Genomic DNA, 17414 nt, shown 5'->3' with positions numbered 1-17414 from the left:
CCCTCTCTATCAGTCAGCCTACCTTTCTGTCTCTGGGTATTTCCACTGTCTTCTCTGCCCACAGAGCAAAGAGGGGGAGGGGAGGTGATCGCCATTCTTATGCGCCAGGCGGGGAACTAAGTGATTTCCATGTATTTTTCTCATCATAGGAACTAGACACTGTTGTCGTTTTAAGATGCAGAATCAGAACAATGGCAGCAGGCTGCACCTCAGAAGCTGGTTGAGGGTCCCGACAGGAGCTATCTCACACCGTGTCCCACAGGACTGGCCTGGAGGTGGTGGTGGCACTGGCACTGGGGTGAGATGTCAGAGGAGTTGGAGCCCCTGGAAGTAGGCCACATATGCTGCGCTGCACAGTTCTGAGCTCTCTGATAAGCCCTTCTGAGCACATTGCCTCAAGTCACACATCCAAAGTGAAATGTGGGTGTTTTAATCACTGAAGAGAATCCTTAATACTGCTCCTTCAGCACATAGCTGCCTCTCCCGCGCCAGGAACCGTAGGGAGCCTATTGCTTCCCGTCCTGAACTGGTTCCAGAAGTGTTAGGTGATGCTCAGTACAATTTTCAGTTGTTATCATATGAGGCCCTTAGAGATGCTTCTCAATTCTAGCAATTAGCCACACAGGGGTCAACCAAGAGTTCTCAGCTCTAATTAACAGCTGTGTTGAATCTGGGACACATGCAATTCCTTTGGGGATACGCTCTTCAAACAGAAACAAAACTAGAATATCAAGCTTTTTCCTCCTTATCGGAGGCTATGAAGTCTGAAAATTATTGCTGAGGGAATTCTTAATAAAAATTCCGGGAAGCTGAGCGGCTTCTGGGCTGAATGTTTGAATTTAAAGGTAAAAATATCATCTGAGCTCCACCATGAAATTATCCGGCGGGGCTCAGGAGGCTCAGGGAGTGCTGGGGGAGTTAGGTGCCTCCCATGTACGCCCAGAGCCCAGCTACACCCAGCAGGCTACATGATATCATCACCACATGAATCAAAGGCTTGCTCTCTGGCTGCAGAAGGAAAAGGAAAAGGAACAGGATACTTTGTGTTGGGAGTCCTGCCCCACGTGGGAACTATGCTGATGCCTGCTCAAGTTGTTCTCTGGGTATGCTGGCTTCTTGCCCTGCCTGACAGCTGCAGGAGTTCTGTAAGAAATCTGAGGGAGAATTTCCTCTGCAGCCATGACTGAGAACCCAGGATCAAGAGCTTTGCAGACAGAAAAGACATTACCCTTCAAATATCCCAAGTCGTCTATTAGGGTCAACAAGCAGCCGGCAAAAAGCAGGACAGCTGGCTGTCCAGCCCTGGTTGAAGAAAATGTATTCCACCGGGAGCTAGCCAGCTCAATTTTTCTTTACCAACCGAGAGTGAACACACAGAGGCATTTAAAAATAAGTAAATTTTAATATCGGAATGTTTCGAATAGAAATGTACAGAACAACACCTATGGCCCCAGATAAGTAAACATTACCTTTGTGCCATATTTTTTTTTTTGGTGAGGAAGATCAGCCCTGAGCTAACATCTGTTGCCAATCCTCCTCTTTTTGCTGAGGAAGATTGGCCCTGGGCTAACATCTGTGCCCATCTTCCTCTACTTTACACGTGGGATGCCTGCCACAGCGTGGGTTGTTAAGCGGTCCCGCAGGTCCGCACCCTGGATCGGGAGTCCGCAAACAACCACTATGCCACCAGCCGGCCCCCAACTTTGTGCTATATTTACTTTACATCTTTTTTTACATAATTTACATACACATTTGAACATTCCCCTGCTTTCCCTGGCCCCACTCCCCACTCCCCGCTAGCATGCTAAGATTGGTATGTATCTTCCTGTGTATCCACATCCAATGGTGTATATGCTTACTACATATGGCAGTATCCATAAGCAATAATATCCTTCTCTCTGTTTTTGAAATGTAAGTGATATCATTCTGTATCTCTCCTTTTGCAACATGTTTTTACTTCTCTCAACATGTTTCAGAATCACCCACATTAAGATGTAATTCTAGCTCATTAATTTTAACTTCAGAGAGGTATTTTATTATCTGACTGTATCAAAATATATTTTTCCATTCCCTTATTGATAGACATTAAGTAATTTAATTTTTTTTGAATCACAAACATTGCTGCAATGAATAGCCTTATATGGGTCTCTTGGGGAACATAGGGAGATTTTTTTTCTCTAGGGCAGTTGTTCTCAAAAAAAAATGTTTTGCTCTCAGGATCCTTTTACACTGTTAAAATTATTAAGGACCCCAAATAGCTTTTGTTTATGTGGATTTTGTCTATTGATATTTACGGTGTTCAAAATTAAAAATGAGAAGTTTTTAAAATATTTATTTACTAATTCATTAAAAATAATAATAAACCCATTACATTTTAACATAAATGTTTTTAATGAAAAATAACTATATTTTATCAAACAAAAAATTAATTAGAAAGTCATAGTTTTGCATTTTTGCAAACCTCTTTAATGTCTGGCTTAATAGAAGTCAGCTGGATTTTCATATCTTCTTCTGCATTCAATCTGTTGCAATATGTTGTCTTGGTTGAGGTATATGAAAAGAAACAGTCCTCACACAGATATGTAGTTGGAAAAGGGAGGAGTATTTTAATAATCTTATTAGATAATTTTGGATATTCTTCCTCGAAGATACTAAATAAAAAATCAACAAGCAATAGTTTCTTAAAGGTTAGTTGCAATGTGGAATCTGAAATCATATCAATGAACTTCTCATACTCTGTTACACTAACACCCATTGATCATTCTTGGTCATTTGGAAAACATTGGTTCACAGAATTATACGTCTTACAAATGTTGACAGATTTCAGTATACAATGTCAAAAAAGCACACATTTATATCAATGATTTAATCATAAAAGCTTTTAAAAATTGGGAAACTGTCAAGGTCATGGTAGTGGACACAAGTTTTCCAAAATTCTAACTTTTGCTTGAAAGCTCAAAATTTATCATTGGCAACAGATGCCGTCAGTTGCTTTCCTTGAAGTGACAGGCGCTCACTTTGTTCATTTGTGAGAGAATGCCTGCCAAAATCCTGAGTCTGAAAAACCATAGTTTGTCAGTCTCTCTTTCAAGTAGAAATGGTGTTCATGAAAAAAGCAGCTAGTTCAGCTCATAGCTCAAAAAAATGCACAAGTGTTTTTCCCTGAGAGAACCATCATACCTTGGTGTGCAGAAATGCTTTATGTGTATTTTCACCTCATTACACAGAATATTAATAAGACATGTACTCAAGAGTTGAGATTTAATAAAATTTATTCATAATTTTTAATGCTTCGTCAATAAAATTCTTAAGTAAAACCAGATGATGATGATGATGATGATGATGATGATGATGATGATGATGATGATTTTACTTCAATTGCCTGACAGTAAAGAATCCAATGACAACCAGAACAATTTGGTACCACAGCCTTGATTTATGCTAAATCACCAGCAATTTTACCCACAATTGCTTTTGGATCATCAGTGCAAATAAAAACACATTGAAAAAGGCAAATAGTACAGAATATACGTCTAAGGATGGAATTTCTGGGGCGGAGGATGTGTACAGTATGTGTTCAACTCTACCAGCTAACACTAAATTGCTCTTCAGAGAGGCTGTGCTCTCCTAGACACGTGTCAGCAGCGTATGACAGTTCCTGTTGCTCCACAACCTGGCCAACGTGGAACTTGTCTTCTAACTGTGATTGTGGTGTCTTGGTATGGACATTTTTTTTTTTTAATATTTTTTAAAATTTTTATTTATTTATTTCTCCCCCAAAGCCCCAGTAGATAGCTGTGTGTCATAGCTGCACATCCTTCTAGTTGCTGTATGTGGGACGCGGCCTCAGCATGGCCGGAGAAGCAGCGCGGCGGTGCGCACCCTGGATCCGAACCCTGACCGCCAGCAGCGGAGCGTGCGCACTTAACCGCTAAGCCACGGGGCCGGCCCGGTATGGACATTTTAAATTCTGTTTTGAAATATACATAGAGCATTCTCTTCTTAACAAGGCCTGCCCTTAAAAGAAACTACTTTACCAGAGCCTAACTGACTAGGGTTTTATCAGAGACTAACTAACCTGAAGGAAGGGAAATACCCAACCCCAGCCCTCTCTAGCCTTCTGCATGGGGGATGAGAAATATTCAATTCCAGCCCCCTCTAACCTTCCTGTCTCACCTACGGGGGTGGGGCGGGGAGGGTGGGGAACAAAACAAAACTGAGAAGTACTGGTGAAGGTCACAGCCCAGGGCATAGGCTCACTAAGTCTGAGACCTACGCATAGGACAATAGAATACTTCTCCTGCCTCCACATGACCACCACATCAGTAAAGCCTCTCGTAATAGCAGGGGAACACAGCCAAAAGAATTGTGTCTGTCAGACTTTACCTAAGAAGTCTCCAAGGCCAGCCCCGTGGCTTAGCAGTTAAGTGCGCGTGCTCCGCTACTGGCGGCCCGGGTTCGGATCCTGGGCATGCACCGCTTCTCCGGCCATGCTGAGGCCACGTCCCACAAACAGCAACTAGAAGGATGTGCAACTACGACATACAACTATCTACTGGGGCTTTGGGGAAAAAAAAAAAGGAGGAGGATTGGCAATAGATGTTAGCTCAGAGCCAGTCTTCCTCAGCAAAAAGAGGAGGATTGGCATGGATGTTAGCACAGGGCTGATCTTCCTCACAAAAAAAAAAAAAAGTCTCCAGAGAAAACCAAAGACAACGGTGGAGACAGAAACAAAGACACCAGAGGAAATTGTAGCCACCTACAGCCACAGCAAACAGTAAACACAGCCTAACCCCGGCCATAGTATAAATATAAATATAAAACCTCACATTAAAGGCCTATTCACCTCAGTTCCTTTTATCCATATACCATATCTGGCTTTCAACAAAAAATTACAAGGTGTACTGAAAGCCAAAAAACACAGTTTGAAGAGACAGAACGAGCATCAGAACCAAACTCAGATACGGCAGAGATGTTGGAATTATCAGATTGAGAATTTGAAACAACTATGATTAATATGCTATGATAGTTTTGTTTCTATGATTCTAATTCTTACACATTTTATATGCTTCTTGCACAGGACCTCTAGGACAATGTTAAATAGAAATGATGATAATGGTCATCTTTGTCTTTTCTTCCTGAATTTAAAAATGCTTCTAACATTTCACTGTTGACTATAACATTTGCTGTAGGTTTTTGGTCAATGCTCCTTTTCAGGTTAGGAAGTCTCCTTCTATTTCTAATTAGCCAAGAGTTTTGTGGGTTTTTTTAAGATCATGAGTGGATGTTGAATTTTATTGAATGTTTTTCCTGTATCCTCTGAGATGACCATGTGGTTTACCTTTTTTAATTTAATAATGTGTTGAAATGAAATAACAGATTTTTTCTTATGGTAATTCATCATTGTATTTATGTATTAAATGCAACTAGTCACAATTTTTATAAAACTACATTTCTAGATTTGGATTGCTATTATTTTGTCTAGGATTTTTTACATTTGTGTTCATAGCCAAGATTGACCTATATTTTCCTTTCTTGTATAGTCATTGTCTGGTTTTGGTATCAACGATATACTAGCCTCCTAAAAGGAACTTTCCATTTTTGAGTTCATTTTCTGGAAATGAACTCTCCTGTAAAATAATATGAACCTCCTGTTTTCTTTGTGGTAGATTTAACTATTATTCCATTTCTTTTGTGATTATAGGTCTAGTAATATTTTCTATTTCTTCTCAAGTTAATTTTAATAATTTATCTTAAAAATTCATGTCATTTGTTTTCAAATTTTTTGGCATTAATTTGATCAAGGAATTTTTTATTGTAATCATAGTTATATCTTTACATCATTTCCAATATTGTTTATTTGTGCCTTCTCTTTTTCTCATTGATCAACCTTACCAGAAGTTTATCTGCTGTATTTTATTGAATCTTAGATATCATCAATTGTAAAATATTTCAGAGATGTTAAAATGTGAAAAAAGTATCTAAAAGAAAATAAAATGTCACCTTTTTAGCCTTTTCAAAGGACTAGCATTGTTGTAGTGTTTATTTTTCATTTCATGAATGTCTCCTGTTTTCTTTATTGTTTCCTTCCTTCTACTTTCTTTCTTACTCCATTATTCATTTTCTAACATCTGGATTTAGAAACTTAACTCATTAATTTTCATTCTTTTTTTAAAAATATATATGTATTAAAGCAATAAATTTTCCTTTTGTGCTGTTTGTACAAAATGAATTTGATATGCAATATTTTCATTGCCATTCGTTTTCTATGTATTTCATATTCATAATTATATCTTCTTTGAAGACTAAATTGGTAAACATTAAAAAATATTTTTGTTGTGTATTTCTAACTATCACATTGTGCTCAGAAAATATGAACTATAGATATGAATTCTTTAGTATTTGTTAAGATTTCCTTTATGGTCTGGTACACAGTTAATATTTGTAAATGTTTCCTACATAATTTTACAAATGACCTTGAAAAATTATGTATTCTATAATTATTGGGTGTAGGGTCCTCTATATATCCATTAGATTAAATTTAATTCAGTTGTACAAATCGTCTGTATCTTTAACTAAATTTGTCTGTTTGATCTTATTATTTTCTGTGTGAGAAATGTTAAAAATCTGTTAAAAATGTATAGATTTATCAATTTTCCTTAGAATTTTCTGCTCTCTATATATTTTAAGGCTCGACTTAAGTTCTGCTCTCTATATATTTTAAGACTAGGCTGTTAAGTCTGTATCTTTCTCACAACTTAATTAATTCAACCATTCATTTCCCGAGCACCTGCTGTGTGCCAGGCATTGTTCAAGACAGCAAAAAACAAAGCATTGAATAAAATAGAAATATTCCTTTTATTATTAAGTAATGATACTCTTTATCCCTAATAATATTTTTTGCTTTAGCATTTACTCTGTATAATAATAATGTTTGTATACCAATTTTTTAAAAATGTGTATTTTCCTGGTATTATTTTTCATCCCTTTGTTTTCATCAGCATATGGCAGGACTTTGTTGTTTTTTAAATCCAATCTGAGAATTGCTGACTTTTAATGGAGAGATGTAATTCCTTTTATTTTGATCACTGATATATTTGATATTAATTTTAGCAAGTTATTTTCTATTTTATGTTTACCCTGCTCTTTCTTTGTTTCTTTTTTCCTCTCAGCTATTGTCTTGATTTTTTTTAAGTCCTCTTTTTTTCCTCTGTTTGTTGGGAAGTTATATATTGTATACCTATACTTTTAAAGGCTTTTTTGTTATTGTTAAAATTTAACTTGTACAGTTGCCTTAACAATGTTTCAGGTTAACCAAGAGTTCTATCCTCTTCCCAAACAACACAAAGTCCTTAAATTCTTTAAATTTGGCCACCCCACATCCCATTTGACATGTTGTTATTCTTTTTTTGTGTGTGTGTGAGGAGGACTAGCCCTGAGCTAACATGCTATGCCAATCCTCCCCTTTTTTCTTGAGGAAGGTTGGCCCTAGGCTAACATCCGTGCCCATCTTCCTCTGCTTTTTATATGGGATGCTGCCACAGCATGGCTTAACAAGCGGTGCGTTTGTGTGTGCCTGGGATCTGAACCTGCGAACCCCGGGCTGCCAAAGTGGAGTGCGTGCACTTAACCACTTGCGCCACTGGGCCGACCCCTGAAATGTTATTCTTGACTGGTATTTTATTTACACTTTGTCTCTACTCCCAATTAGTTTTTAATATTATTAATGTTGTTTTTACAGTTAATATTTGTGTAGATTTAATCTACATGTTTACCAGTTTATCTCTCAACACTTTTTTTGCATCTCATTTCTTCTTTTTGGTTTCTGTTTCTTTCTTCTGATTCTCCAGGAAGAAATAACTATCATAGATCTTCCAGTGATAGCCTGTGAGTCATAAACTTTTTCTCTGTCTGACAATGACTTTGTTTTAGCCTTATTTTAAAGGATACATTAGTTATGTGCACAATTTTAAGTTAACAATTATTTTCTTGTAGTTTTTTAAAGATGTTAATCTCGTCTTTAAGACTCTATTGTTGCTGATGAGAGATCTGCTGTCAGTCTCATAGCTATTTTTCTGTGGTAATATGTCCTTTTCCTCTAGTTGCTTTTGAGACTTTCTCTTTATCTCTGGTATTGTGTAGTTTCCCATCATTTGTCTATGTCTGGAATTTTTTTCTGCCTTGTCCTATGTCTTTCTTTAAGTATGGAAAATTTTGATCTGTTATCTCAAACATTGCCTGTCCCCCTATTTCCTCCTTCAGCAAGTCCTGTTAAACATAGGTAGAATCTTCTCATTGTGTCCTCTGTACCTCTTAACTTCTCTCATGCATTTACCATCTCTTTAATCCCACTGTACTACATTCTGTGTGATTTATTCAAATCTGTATTCTAGGCAACAGATTCTCTCTTCAGCTATGTCTAATATGCTGTTTAACTTGTGTTTTAAGCTTTATTTCAGTGACAATATCTTATTTCTAAAAGATTTCTTTGTATTTTAAAAATCTGCCTAGCTTTTCTTCATCATGGCTTCTTTTCTTTCTTGTATATCTTTAGTGGTTTGTTTAATTCAGATTTCACCAATTTTATAAGCATGCACGTGTGTGTGTATGTAGTTTTATGCAATCTTATCACATGTATAGCTTTGTGTAACCACCACCACAATGGAGCTACAGAACTATTCCATCACCACAAGGCTCATACTGCTCTTTAGAGCCACACCCTCTTCTTAACCCCTGGCAACCGCAAACCTGTTCTCCACTTCTATAATTTTGCTATTTCAAGAATGTTATATAGGGGCCGGCCCGGAGGTGTAGTGGTTAAGTGCGCTCGCTCCGCTGCAGTGGCCCGGGGTTGGAATCCCAGGCGCACACCGATGCACCACTTGTCAAGCCATGCTGTGGCGGTGTCCCATATAAAGTGGAGGAAGATGGGCACGGATGTTAGCCCAGGGCCAGTCTTCCTCAGCAAAAAGAGGAGGATTGGCAGATGTTAGCTCAGGGCTGATCTTCCTCACACACACACAAAAAAAAGAATGTTATATAAATGGAATAATTCATTATGTAACCTTTGAGATAGCTTATTTCACTCGGCATGATTCCCTTGAGATCCATCTGGGTTGTGTGTATATTAATAGTTTACTCCTTTTTTATTGTTTTATGGTATTCTATGGCATGGGTATACCATAGTTGTTTAACCATTCACCAGTTGAAGGACATCTGGGTTATTTTCATTTTGGGGCTAATATGAATAAAACTGTTATGAATATTCATGTACAGGTTTTACGTGAACATAAGTTTTCATTTCTCTGGAATAAATGCCCAAGAATTCAATTGCTGGGTCATATGATAATTGCATATTTAGTTTCAAAATAAATAGCCAAACTGTATTTGAGAGTGGCTGTATCATTTAATATTCTGAGCATTGTATGAGTAATCCAGTTTCTTCATACCCTCACCAGCATTCTAATAGGTGTGTAGTGATATCTCATTGTTGTTATGCTTTGCATTTCCCTAGTGGCTAATGATGTTTAGCATCTTTTCATATGCTTGTCATCTGTATATCTTCTTTGGTGAAATATCTGTTCATATCTTTTGCCCATTTTCCAATTGGATTTTTTTTACTACTCAGTTGTGAGAGCTCCTATATATTCTAGATACAGGTCCTTGGTTGAATATGTGGTTTGCAAATATTTCTCTCAGTCTGTAGCTGGTTTCATTGTCTTCATCTGTAGTTTCATTGTCTTCACAGGGTCTATTGTGGAGCAGAAGTTTTAAATTTTAATACAGTCCAATTTATCAGTTTTTCCTTTTTTGTTTTTTGTGAGGAAGATTAGCCCTGAGCTAACATCTGTGCCAATCTTCATCTATGTTGTATGTGATTCACTGCCTCAGCGTGGCTGACCAGTGGTATAGGTCTGCGCCCGGGATCTGAACCCGCAAATCCAGGCCACCAAAGCAGAGGGCGCCAAACTTAACCACTATGCCATTTGGCCACCCCCATTAGTAGACTCTTCTTGATATTCCAGAGTATGTTGAACGTAAAGAGTTCTAGGCCGTTTCCTGAGCTTGGTTTTGTGAATACTCCTCCTCATACCCTTTAATCCCCAACCCTGAGCTATAATTTTAGATATCATTCTACCTCAGCCACTGGTTTCTGATTACCTGACCACTTCCCATGCCTATCATGCCAAAAAAGGTTGGTATAAAGTTAGTCTCCTCATGGGTAGAATTTTGACAAATGAAAAGAAAGGGGTTTCCATGTAGAAGGGAATTTGAGAGAATTGCCACAGCTAAAGTGGAAGCAGAAAGGTCTTATGTTATAGAGTAAAACCATTTTTTAATTCTCACATTTCATTTTTTTTCAGGTCCACACACATTTTTACTTCTCTATTTTGTGTAACTGATGGTGCTTCTGATTAAAGTCTTCCAAAGGATTCCTACTGCCTTTTGAATAAAGTTTAAATTTCTTGTAGTGTCCTACAAGGACCAACATGATCTGGCTCCTGCCTAGTCTCCAGTCTCATCTCTGTATGTTCCATTCAATATGTAGATTCAGATTTTTTCTTATTTCCAGATATTTTTCTTGGATTATAATTTTAAATATTAGTTCTGTTTTAATCCTTTGTTTTTATTCTTCATGGACTCTCAATTATCCATTTGTTGGATCTTCTATGCTCGTCTCCTATATTTACCACTCTGAATCAACTTTAAATAAATGGATATCACTTCAACTCAAGCATGTACTAAGTAGTAATAGTATGCTAGTGTGTACCTCAGTCAGAGATACAAAAAACAAAAAAGAATCAAATGTTGTATTTTGCTTTCTATGAGCTGCTGATCTATATATGGAGGCAACTCACAGAGAGAAAATAGCTTGATAAGAAGCAAGGGTATCAATATATGATTAACTGCTGAAATAAGGGTAAAGATATTAGATAATATAGGATTGAATTATGTAGCCAATGACACAAAGAAGGCTACTTGTAAAATCCAGGTTTAATAGGCTCTGAGGCAGAAATCTTGCCTTTTCCATTATTTTGTCAATGCTCACATTGATTTTTATTTCAACACTTACAGACATTATATTCATGCTTCACACTTTCTCATCTTTATACTACTTGGCAAGTTTTCCCCTGGCAGATATTTCATGCTTTTTCTGTGTTTCCTCAGAATTGTGTACAAACTTCTATTATAGCATTGACCACTCGGGTTGTCAGTGGCCTAGAGCAAGGGCTCTAAAGTCAGACAGACCCGAGGTTGAATCTCAGGTCTGCCACTTACTAGCTTTGTGACCTCAATAAAGTTACCTAAACTCTAAGCTTCATTTTTTCATCTGTCAAATGGGGATAAGAATAGATTGTTACAAATGCTAAATTAGATAATGCATGTCAAGTGCTTATGACAGTGTCTGGCACTTAGTAAATGTCAACTCATTTTTCCATGGTCTCCATGAAGACAGGGACCATGTTTTATTCTTTTTTGTACTCAAGCACCTGACACATAGTAAGTCTTAGTAAGTTTGTTGAGTGAATTTTCAGTTCTGTATAATAGTACTTTTTCTTGACCAAAGGTCATATGTCATGTTGGTTCACTATCTAGGAGACTCTTTTAAAGAGAGCAGATCCCCAAAGAGCCTATCTTGTGCTCATCTGGTGGGAAATGTTTAGGAGTAAATACTCTAGCTATTGACACTTGTACCTCTCTCTACCTATGGCCTGGGAAACTCTATTGATCTGGATTTCCCCAAAGTTCTTGTGTCTATTAATTTTTCTGGTCACCTTCTCTATTGCAGATTGCACTTTTTCTGGGGTGGATAATCATTTTTCTTTTAAATTCACCTCTAAATCCTTATTCTAGAGCACCCATATGCAGCTAAAATTATTTTGCATTTGGCAACTCTGAAAAATATAAAGATTCAATTACAGAACACATTCTCCTCTTTCCTTTAGTTACTCCAATGTTTGGTTTCTCATGAAATTTATTAAGAGTTTAAAGGGGGAAAACAACCTAGCTATTTTTCCCTTTGACTTACTGCAATAATTTAAATGGTCCCTTTGAAAATAATGTGTGGATATATTTATATAAATATAGGTATAGTTATGGATATATTGGAGATATATATGTGGTTGTATATATGGATGAAAAAGTCTGGAAGAATATATCTCAAAAAGTTAACAGTGGTAATCATTGGGTGGTGATGTTATCAGTGTTTATTTTTTCTTTATACTATTCAGCATGAATCCTTGTTGAGTTGGTTTCCTTTCTGCTCTCACTTTAGCTGTGACAATTTTCTCAGAGACTAAGTGTCTTTAAAATCCTTATTACCATTCTTCTTTAGTAATAGAACTGTTAATTTTTAGCTGAATACAGGGACACCCAGAATAAAGACTACATTTTCCAGCCTCCCTTGAAACTAGATGGAGCCATGTGCCTACCTTCTGGTTAGTGGGATGTAATTAGAAATGTCATGTGCGATTTTGGGGAAGGGTCCTTGAATGGAAGACGCACACTCTCCTCCCTTTCTTCTTCTTTCTTACTGTCTAAGAAGCAGATATAACGGCTAGAAGTTAAGCAGCTCTTTTGGACCATGAAGATAAAGGTCACGTGCTAGGGATAGCAAACTGGAAAGCTGGAAGAAACCTGGATCCATGACAACTTTATGGACCTTATCATACCAGTCCTAGGCTTCTCATCTCTGGGCGTTTTACACGAGAGCAAGATGTTTAAGCCACTGTTAATTTGGATTTCACAGTCAAACCAAATCCTAACTGACATGGAATTAGTGTATAATTGATATTTTCCTTTGCCTTAAAGGTGAAATATTTATATTATATGCTCTTCCCTGGACACACATAACATAATTTCTGTAAGTGAACTGTTGAGCTTTGATTCTTATGCAGTTTTAAGGTTGTTCAATCTCATAAAGCTCTAGTTCAATGGAAAGATGAGCACGTTTGTCAGAACACACGTCTAAGAGGGTTCATGGCAGAATCCATTTGTAATAGCAAAAATTTAGAAAACACTGATGAAAATGGTTAAATAAATTGTAGTACATTCCTGCTATTGAATATTATACAACAGTGAAAATGAATTAACTATAACTATGCCATTATTGATAAATTTTAGGAACATAATGTTGAGCCAAAAGAACAAGTCCCAGAAAACAACACATAATATGATAAGTTCAAAAACAAATAAATCTAGCATATTGTTTAGGCCCACACATATGTGTAATAATACTTAAAGAAAAGCAAGGGTATGATAAAAGAAAAATTTGAGTGGTTGCTACCGAGGGGAAGTTGGGGGATGGGATAGGAGAGAAATACATTGGTCAATGTAAGTCATGGAGGGTTGAGAGGTCGGTCCATGAGTGGTTTATTATATTACTATACAGTATAAATCAATTAAATGAGGTTTACATAAGGACCAAAGAACCAATGATAGTCTTTGATTCATGAATCACGCACTATTAACATGAATCAGGACTATGACTAATCCAGTTTTGTGCTTCTGAAGTTCACAAAACAACCTTACCACTTATGAAGCTGCCCTTTAGGCAGGCCTGGTTTTATTTCTATAAACCAGGCAACAAGAATGGATGTGTTTCTATTTGTGTATCCAACTGTTTCCCTATCCAGGTTTTTAAAAATAAACATTTAATTTTAGAATAGTCTTAGATTTATAGAAAAGTTGCAAAGATAGTACAGAGTTACCGTAAACTCCCTCCTCCAAACTGTTTTCCCTACCGTTAACATCTTACATTACTATAGTACATTTATTCCAATTAATGAACCAATGTCGATACCTTATTATTAACCCTAATCAGATTTTAAGCTTCCTGAGAGCAGGGCTCATGCATCTTAGCGTTCTTTAGTATCTTACCTGTAGTCAGTGTTCCACGTGTGTTGAACTGATAAGTAAATTAAACTTACTAAATGACTAAATTTTCTGCAAAAATAAGCTCCATATTTCATGATCATTTGTAACTTGCTTTAAGCAGCTAAAGCTACTTTGAGATATAACCCTGAGCTAAGTTGGGTTTAATGTTCTTAAAAGTAATTGTTTTTGAATTATTTACAAGCATTCTCATTAGATCGAGCACAGAGAGCAAAGTGCTGAACTGAGTAATTTTTTTCTTCCCTCGGTTTCTTTTCTAAATCAGGTCACAGAAAATGGATGCTATTTCTTTAAATAATATAACCAAGCTGATCCCTGGATTACAATTAGGTTACGTAACTTGCTTATGAGCTGCTTTTCATTAAGACTTGCAGTGGGCAATGGGGCTTTACATTTCAGAGCAAAGCTGGGAGAACAATCCTGCTAAAAGCCAGAACACATGCCGTGTCAGAGGCAGGGACTGCAGTAACTTCGGCACGGGATCAAGTTCAATGTAGGCGGCTCCATTTCTCTTTAAATCTTTAAAACATCCTTTGACCTACCAAACTCCCTGGCTCCAAATACATCTAAAACATACATGCTGAGGGCCCACATCATGAGGGAAGATCGCAGTGGCCGGTCCCCAGGACGCTGAGCAATGAGGAACCCTCCGGGGACGACATTATCAAGTTTCTGCAGAACCATGGCTCAATTTCATTTCTTGCAGAACACAGATTACTAGGAAACATTTAAAAAATGTGGCCAAGGGAGGTAACCATTTTACCTCCTTTTTAGGAGGTAAAATCCTAAAACCAGCCTATAACCATATCTTTGCAAAAAAGCATTTCATAGGTATAGGAAGTAGAGTATAAGGTGTCAGATCAGGTAGAAAACAAGAAGCTTTGTGTCAAAGAAATCAAGTCAGAAGAGATTCTGGATGGGGGTTCATCAAAACATACGAACATCTGTTCTTAAAAATAGAGATAAAGCCAACTTTCCCCCAAAGCAAGTTGTTCATTGCTGTTATACAGGATACTCACTACAGGATGAGACCATTTTTGATAGTATCATTAAAACCACCTCACAGAAGATGATAAATGCTGGAAATTGAAGTTTTACAGTTAGAGTAAGCAAAGGTAACAGAGGATGGGACAAAACACTCTTGAAAACAAACAAACAGGGAAAAGCTCTGCTGGAGAGTGAGCCAGAACAGGCTCGTGGAAAGAAAGGACAGTGTAACGCCAAAATTCTACCAAACGCAAAATTCTTTTTTGAAATGGAATTACTGCATAGTGATTAAAATAGCAATCAGGAACAATTAAATTAACTTGGAGCCCTTCACCTATTTGAAGAAACATCTGTCATATACTACATGGGAACAGCCAAAAGGATAATTCTTTAAGCAGTTAAATTAAAGCTTGTTTCTTAAACTTTTGATAAATGTGATCTCTTACAAATTCTCAAAGTCGAGAAGGATATTTTATTATACAGCTATATAAAATAATGAATAAAGAGAATTTTTTTCTTTTAACTTATATTTAACTTAAATATAAGTTAAATATAAAAAAATAAATATAAAAAAATTATGGTTAACTTTTAGCTATTACTACTTAATATTTGTAGTTAACTTTTATAAGTTTTTAAGCTTAAAAGTAAACTTTTAACCATCAATAATACTACCAATGTAAATGTAAACTATATGCTTGAATGCAAAGCAGTTAATTAATTCTAATGGTATTGCACATTAATCTTGGCTTCAACACAGTCTAAAACTTGCCTAAGCCCTGTTGGTTGCTGGGGAAGTCTTTGATTCTTGTGTGTGTGTCTAATTTACTAATGAACTTGGTGTCATTTAGGGCTGAACCAAGCACATCTGAACGGGTCTGGCTGCTCCTGGGCAGCTGGAGAAGGGCACCCACAGTGTTCTGAGCAGAGTTGGAAGAACACCAGAACTGAGATGAGTCAGAAGATCTCAAAGTGTGTGGTGAGTCAGAATCAGTGCCCCCCCACCCCCACCCCAGCTGAAGCAAAAAAAAAGGGGAGGGGGGAGTTCTAAAAGGGAAGGTATTAAAGGACACACCACAAACTTCCTCCCTGTGACCCTTTGCACCCTCAGTGTTGTGGGCCTTGCCTGTTCCTAGGGAGGCACAAACCAGAGGCCACAATCCAGGTGATGGCCAGAGAGAGAGAGCCAACAAAGATTACCCTAATCCTAACCCTAGCGTGATGGACAGCAAGAATGGGGACAGACTGGCCGGCACCTGCCACTGGGGTGTGATCACCAGCCATGAATCTTGGGTAATCTGCAAGTGATCTTAGAAGCCAGGGAGATGCGTCAGGAGAAGCCTGTGAGCTCTGGGTCTCAGAGACTGGGGTTTACACTTAAGTCTTTCCTCTGTCACTTACGTGTGTGATATTGGGGCAAGTCAAACACTCTGAGCCCCACTTCCCTTATCTGAAGGTAGTAATACCCTTTCTCATTTAGGTGGTTTGTTTGGTGGTGTGTGGGGCGAGGGGAGGTTGCAGGTTGCTAAATAGGATTTCATGGTATTGCTTAGCTCAATACTGTGCCTAAAATGAAGGAGGTACTGAAGAAAATATTTGCTAAATGAATATCTAAGTGATACTACCACTAGATTATCCAGTTGGGCTGTGCTTGACACCTGGTGGACATGTTTTCCAGGACACAATTTCTTTAGACCCCCTCTCTCCCACATCCTCCAGAGATCAGGAGTTGTCTGTCTCCTAATCTGGGAATTGTCTATGTCCTATGAGGAAAGATCATGTAGAAAAGCTACAAGTTTAAGCATCTAAAGTATGAAAAAGCTGTGTCTAATAATCTACAGACATGCACAACCTTCACAAAAATGGTTCTCCCAGCCAACACACCACCGTTGAAAATTAACATCTTCTTGATGATGAGAGACCCAGAGGCTTTTGAGTCTTATTTGAGTATTAGTGCTCATTTTGGAGAAATATCATTCAGCATTCTTTTGACCAAATTTGACTGAAGGCTCCTCCTCCGCAAGGCTTTGTTTTAGGTCCACCCAACAAAAAGAATTGCAGATAAGGCACAGAAGCCCTACCGAAAACCTACAATCTTATAGAAGGAAATGACTGCACAGATGACTGTAGTGAAAAGGCAGGCTGTGGTGAGAAAAGCATGAAGACTGTCGTGAGACCATCTCGTTAATTTTTGTAATTCTCACAGGGCCTATTGTTCTGCCATGCAAAAAATAATGATAATAACAATGATGATGGTGATGATCAAGATAATAATAGTAATGTAATTGCAAACATCCTGAGTACTTACTACATACCAAACACTGCACTAAGAGCTTCAGGCATCCATATATTGCTTTAATTTTATTTAATTTTTACAACTCTGTTAGGTAGCTTTTCTTATTAAACTAGATTACAGATAAGGGAATTAAGGCTAAAATTTTCTCTGGAAGATGCTGAAGACATTTATTTGCTTGTTCATCTGAATTTCAGCACCACATAAAAATTTGGAACACAAAAATGAAAGAAAAATTTTA

The 17414-nt window shown here is 37.4% G+C and overlaps 1 pseudogene; it reads left to right on the top strand.

Annotated features, from left to right (window-relative positions):
• The first annotated feature begins 14276 nt into the window (after window positions 1-14276).
• On the top strand, window positions 14277-15175 carry LOC147916009 (peptidyl-prolyl cis-trans isomerase FKBP3 pseudogene; annotated as a pseudogene).
• The last annotated feature ends 2239 nt before the right edge of the window (window positions 15176-17414 follow it).

Source organism: Ceratotherium simum, chromosome 11 (assembly GCF_057802395.1).
Source record: "Ceratotherium simum simum isolate JZ-2026a chromosome 11, ASM5780239v1, whole genome shotgun sequence".
Classification (NCBI taxonomy): domain Eukaryota; kingdom Metazoa; phylum Chordata; class Mammalia; order Perissodactyla; family Rhinocerotidae; genus Ceratotherium; species Ceratotherium simum.
The sequence above is the reverse complement of the archived record's forward strand: the minus strand, read 5'-3'. Positions and strand labels throughout refer to the sequence as shown.